Source organism: Trichechus manatus, unplaced genomic scaffold, assembly GCF_000243295.1.
Source record: "Trichechus manatus latirostris isolate Lorelei unplaced genomic scaffold, TriManLat1.0 scaffold00183, whole genome shotgun sequence".
In the NCBI taxonomy this organism is placed as follows: Eukaryota; Metazoa; Chordata; class Mammalia; order Sirenia; family Trichechidae; genus Trichechus; species Trichechus manatus.
This window is the reverse complement of record NW_004444119.1, coordinates 1,261,192-1,267,252: the sequence shown is the minus strand read 5'-3', so window position 1 is coordinate 1,267,252 and position 6,061 is coordinate 1,261,192.

The following is a 6,061-nucleotide window of genomic DNA, read 5'->3' as shown; positions in this document are numbered from 1 at the left end:
AGGTCAGCAGTTCAAATCCATCAGCCGCTCCTTGGAAACCCTATCGGGCAGTTCTCCTCTGTCCTGTAGGGTTGCTGTGAGTAGGAACTGACTCAACAGCATTGGGTTTTTGGGTTTGACCCTTCATCTAGATCTCCTGTGTTTTCTCCTGAAGTCCTTTTTCTGCCCCAGGACCCCAAATCACGTTGAGTTGTCATGTCTCCTTAGGCTTCTTTTAGCTGTGACAGTTTCTCAGACTTTCCCTGTTTTTCATGACCTTAGCAGTTTTGAGGAGTACTAAAAAACAAAACCAACCAACCAACAAACAACAGCTCCTGTCAGGTTGACTCCAACTCATGGTGACCTCACGTGTGTCAGAGTAGAACTGTGCTCTGCAGGGTTTTCAGTGGCTGATTTTTTGAAGTAGATTGTCAGGCCTTTCTTCTGAGGTGCCTCCGGGTGGACTCCAACCTTCAACTTTTTGGTTAGCAGCCAAGCATGTCAACTATTTGCAACACCCAGGAACGTCTCTCAGTTTGGTTTTGCCTAATGTTTTCTCACAGTTAAATTGGGCTTACAGGTTTTGGGGAGGAGGTAAACTGCCATTCTTATCCCATCATATTAAGGTCATTTGCTAGGAACATGACTTATTACTGCTGATGTTGACCTTCATAACCTGGCTGAGGTCATGTTCACCAGGTTTTTCACTATGAAATGATGCTTTTCCCTTCCTTTCTACAGTGTCCTTTTTGGAAGGAAGTCACTATGACAGACCACACTTAGAGAGTGGGAGCTATGATCCGCCACCTTGAGTGGGGAGTAGAGAGCAATATTTTTATTTATAATACATCCACTCCTCACTTATCAATATGGTTTTGTTTCAAAGACCAGGTTGTTATGCAAAAATCAGCATTGTGGGAAATTAGAGGATGACCACGTCAGATCACAAAATGGAGGATGACTACATTATTTCATAACTGCCAAATTACATCATGACATAACTGCCAGACCATTGAGAATCATGGCCCAGCCAAGCTGACACATAAATTTAACCATCACAGCCAGCGTTACTCTCACCTTGCACCTCAGCATTTGTTACTGCCAGAAGTACGTCGTTAATGCACAAAATAATCAGATAGTAGATTTTTTACTATTGCCATAAATGTGAAATGTTGGGTAATGAGATAGTCGATAAGTGGGGAGTAGGTGTATTTAATGCATAACGTTTTGATACCAAAAGCAAGATGATACATTTGTGTGTGTATTCATGTATTGATACCTAGAATACAGTGGTTAGGGTGACTATCTCAAGCATCCCTGTTGTATGAGCACAGAATCGGGATACGTTTTCACCTCCAAAGCCCAGAAATAGCCTCAGCACATGGTGACATCAGTGTATGGGCTTGAAGAACCACAGATGGCCAGGGTGGGAAGCCCTGAGAGGTCTTCTAGTTGATGCGTTCTTCCAACCTGGCTGCAGAGCAACCTCATACTTCGCAAGACAGCCATTGTCTTCACTGGCACCTGTGACGTAGTGCAAAGTGCTTCGCAGTTAGCCGAGGTCAGCCTCTGGCTCAACTGTTGGATGGGTACTGTTCTTAATGTCTCTGTGTCCTAATCCCCTTTTCTCTTAGAATAGGGTGATGATATGTATGATGAGTCTGAAGTGAGACCTAAATGAGGGTGTACACGTGGGGTCGCCATGAGTTGGAATCGAGTCGATGGTAACTGGCTTGGGATTTTTGGCTAATAAAGCTATTTGCAAACTACAAAATGTGTTACAGACATCATTAATGATTACAATTTGAGAGAAATATTTTCCTAACTTTAGTTTTAATTACGTACAATAGAAATGTAATGCAAGCTATAAGTGTAGTTTTAATTGTTCTATTGTTGTTGTAGGAGCCCTGGTGGTGCAGTAGTTAAGCGTTCGGCTGCTAACAGAAAGATAAATAGTTTAAACCCACCCGTTGCTCCATGGGAGAAAGATGTGGCAGCCTGCTTCCGTAAAGATTACAGCCTTGGGAAACTAATGGGACAGTTCTACCCTGTCCTACAGGGTCGTTATAAGTCAGAATTGACTCAATGGCAATGGGTTTTTGGCTTATTGTTGTTGTGTGCCGTCGAGTCCACTCCAACTCATGGCGACCCCACGTGTGTCAGAGTAGGACTGTGCTCCATAGAGTTTTCAATGGCTGCTTTTTCAGAAGTTGATCACCAGGCCTCTGGGTGGACTCAAACCCCTAATCTTTCAGTTAACAGTTGAGCTCATTAACCATTTGCACCATCCAAAGACTCCTCTGGAGTCCATAAAGCTTCACTATTATTCTACCACTTACAAATCAACAGAACCAAACCTGTTGCCATCAAGTCAATTCCAAATCATGGCAACCCCATGTGTTACAGTGTAGAAGTGTGCTCCACAGGGTTTTCTTGGCTGTAATCTTTACTGAAGCAGATCACCAGGCACTCAACATTTTAAGCTTGGAATATCTCATCCAAGCCTTTCTATATCTCAAACCTCAGGACAAATCTTCCTGGATTATCTAAATCTTACAGGTGAAGATACTGTGCTTCATAGTCTGTTTTCTCCAAATACCTATATGTAGCTACCTCTCTTCCCTCCTTTCCCAATACTCAGATCTTTTTCAAGGAAAATATTCCCCTTTTTCTCCATAGTTCTTAGAGGAAGTGATATTTATACTGAGGCCACAGGAAGGAGGAGGTCGTGTGGGAAAGGAGGGCTAGTAGGAAGGGTGTGCAATCCCAGAGCAAGAGTGCGTAGGGCAGGTCAGGGCCTCAAAGAAGCCTTCTCAGGGAAGAGTGGACTGGACGGGGAATGTCAGGGAGGCTTGGAAAGGGGAGGTAGGCTGAGAGAATATCACATAAGGTCAACAGAAAGGGCAGCTGATCGACCAAACTTGAAGTAGGGAAGTGGCCTGTTAGCTCTGCCGTGGGCAGATCTCATTGGCTGCATTATGACTGGTGGGGAGAAGGCTGAGAGCAGGCACGTGGCAGGGAGGCCTGTGAAAGGGCTGGTGCATGACACGCAGGAGGGCTTGGTGGTGATTGGCACCATCCAACTCAGAACCAGGGAGGCCTTGAGCGAATTGCTAGCTTTTCTTTTTTTTCCCCTGAGGGGATGCCGAGATGAACTTGAGAAGTAGGTAGAATCTGGAGATGCGGCCATTGTTTATGGTGGATGTGAGATTGCACCTGTATTCAACAGCAAGCAATGAGACTTCTAAACTACCTGGAATTTTGATGCATACACTAGGTACACCATAAAAGCTTGCTGAATGCATGATATAGATGACTGGCCTTCATTGTGTTCAAAGAACATTAGACAATACTGAAAATAATTGCTTTACAGTGGTGTTAGAAGGTCTTGGGGGCAAGGAATTGTTAAGAATGGAGGCAGCTTTAATCACAAGACACCTCATTATTTCTTGTTTAGATGTAGGGAAGGGTTAAATAACAAATGTGAGAATTACTCTTGATGCCCTTTATGATATGAAATTTTAAGTGTTGACAAATCAATTGTGGAAAGAGACAAGCATGGGAATGTTTGCAGTCATTCCCCATTCCTTCCAGCACACCCTGCACAGCATCAACTGAATGGCCACGGATCCACGGTGACAGTGCCCTTCCTCAGTGATGGTGGTGCACACCCAAGCAGCAGTCTAGCGTTGCCACGTGTTTAGGTTTTGGGCCAGGAGTTATTTGAGGAAACAGAGACTGAAATTTTCTCCTCTTCCTTTTTGGATTGCTTGCATTAACAAGCCTCCTTACAAACTCTTTAAGGATGAGCAGACAGACAGGTGGAGGTCCTTATTGGAAAACTATTGCATAGATTGAGTAAGGCACTGTGATTAGGTTGACCACCTCAATTCTCACGCAACATAACATCTCAAGTGGACACCCTGGAACACTCCATGGGTATGATTTGTTTTTAAAGGTTGGAGTGTCATGTTGAGCTGCCTGCTGTATGGTTAGCTAACAGTAGCTTTCCTCCACCAGAGGGGATGCGGCTATGCTGAACCCTAACAACACACAGGTTATCCACACAGTTTGCTGAGGCTCGGCAAAGTTTGTTTCTCCTACGGTTTAGCATTAGAGCTTAGTCTTCTTGTTTTTGTTTTGTTTTGTTTTAATCCTTTCTAAACCCCAGTAGAAAACAACCTTTTACCGTGAAAGTAATCCAGCCAGATATCTTCCAAATCTTAATAGGCAAAGTGGATTGACCTCAGTTCGTATTCACGGAGCTGAGGACAAATGGATCAATTTTCTTTCTAAATAATTACCACTTGAATGTTGATTTTGCCTTACTAAGATTAGCACATTGAAAGGTCTGTATTTGAGAATGTTAATGTAAAGTACACATACACACATACCAAAGCGAAAGCAATTTCTGTAGACGACTCTAACCAGTTCAGAAAAATGAGGAAGACTTGCAGATTCTTTTGTTCTGAAACTAAAAAGCAAGGGAGGAAATAAAGAAATAAAACAATTCCGAAATTCATCTCACCCCATACAACTGCAAGTGGGGAAGAATCTCCATCACCCACGCTCGCATCCGTCGTGGAAGCAGACTCATGGCTCTGAAGAGTTGGCTTGTCTTTGGAACAGGAAGAGTAAGCAGCTGCCAGTATGCTGTAGGTCACAGCCTCCCATCTGTCCTCAAATATCCTCTCGTCAACATGAAATTATTCAAATCGGAATCATGTGTTTACTTAAAAGTATATTACCCTTGTGTGCTAGTATGCAAGAAGCCTTGCTGGGGATGGAAAATGCACAGCACAGAGTCCCCTGCCTTCTAGAAGTTATAGTCTAGCTAGGGGAGGAACTGGAGTGCAGATCAGCAGAACATAGTCACTCTACCAGAAGCACCACAAGACAGAGGTGAGCAATTCAGAGGGGAGAGAAAGCACTTCCAGCTATGATGGAAGAATCCATGTTAATGAGCCTTACTATGTGTTAAACAAAACCCATTGCCATCAAGTTCATTCTGATTCATGGTAACCCCATGTGTTGCAGAGTAGAATTGCTCCATAGGGTTTTCAAGGCTGTTCCCTTTCAGAAGCAGATCGCCAGGTCTTTCTTCCAAGGCACTTTTGGGTGGGTTTGAACCACCAAGCTTTAGGTTCTTAGTCAAGAGCTTAACTGTTTGCACCACTTAGGGACTCCTTAGCATGTTGTAGGGACTGTTTTTTTTTTTTTTTTTTTTTTTGTATTATTTCATGCAATTCCTTCATCAACTCTAGAAATAAGAACTATTATCCTTATTTAAGGAATCTAAGCCAATGACTCTAAGTAGCTTTCTCAAGATTATTCAGCTCCAGGGAAGACCATTCAGGATGGAAAATGGCGGAAGAGATGAAGATGGTGGTGTTGCAAAATGGATTATTTATTTATTTGGTGCATAAAAGATTACCTCAAAATGTAGAGTTTTAAAATAATAGACTTTTGTTATTTCTCATGATTTCCATGGGACAGGAGTTTGAAGGCTGGGTGGTTCTGTCCTGGGGCCTTTGATGAGGTTGCTGTCAGGATTGCCAAACTAAGAACCACAACATTTACGTGAAATTGATGCTTATAACTAGAGATAGTATGTTCCACTAACTGTCATATCTTTGTCTTTCTTTTGCGGGAGTGGAGTTGCTACTTACGATTGTAGGTTCTCGTCCATTGACAAAATATGTGAAATGTGAAAGTAAGCCTTGTTTCTCTTTTGTAAGAACAAAATTTTATGGGTACAAAAATAATTAGCTGGTGTTCCCTGAGAAGTTACTTATCATCTCTTAGTCTCTGTTTTCTCACCTATAAAATGGGAATAATAATAGCTAACTCAAATGGTTATTTTCACATAATACAAGTAAAATAAACGGCATTTAAGAATCGCTTAAAAACCCATTACCAGAGATTTTTACAGCTATCTGATAATATCATATCTTCTTTAGTCTCCATTAAGACATTTTTTTTCACGAAATGTAAGTATGTTATGTGATCTATCCTGTTTCTCTGCCATGTAGCAGTACATTGTGAATATTTATCCATTTAATTACATAATCTTCTACAGGAA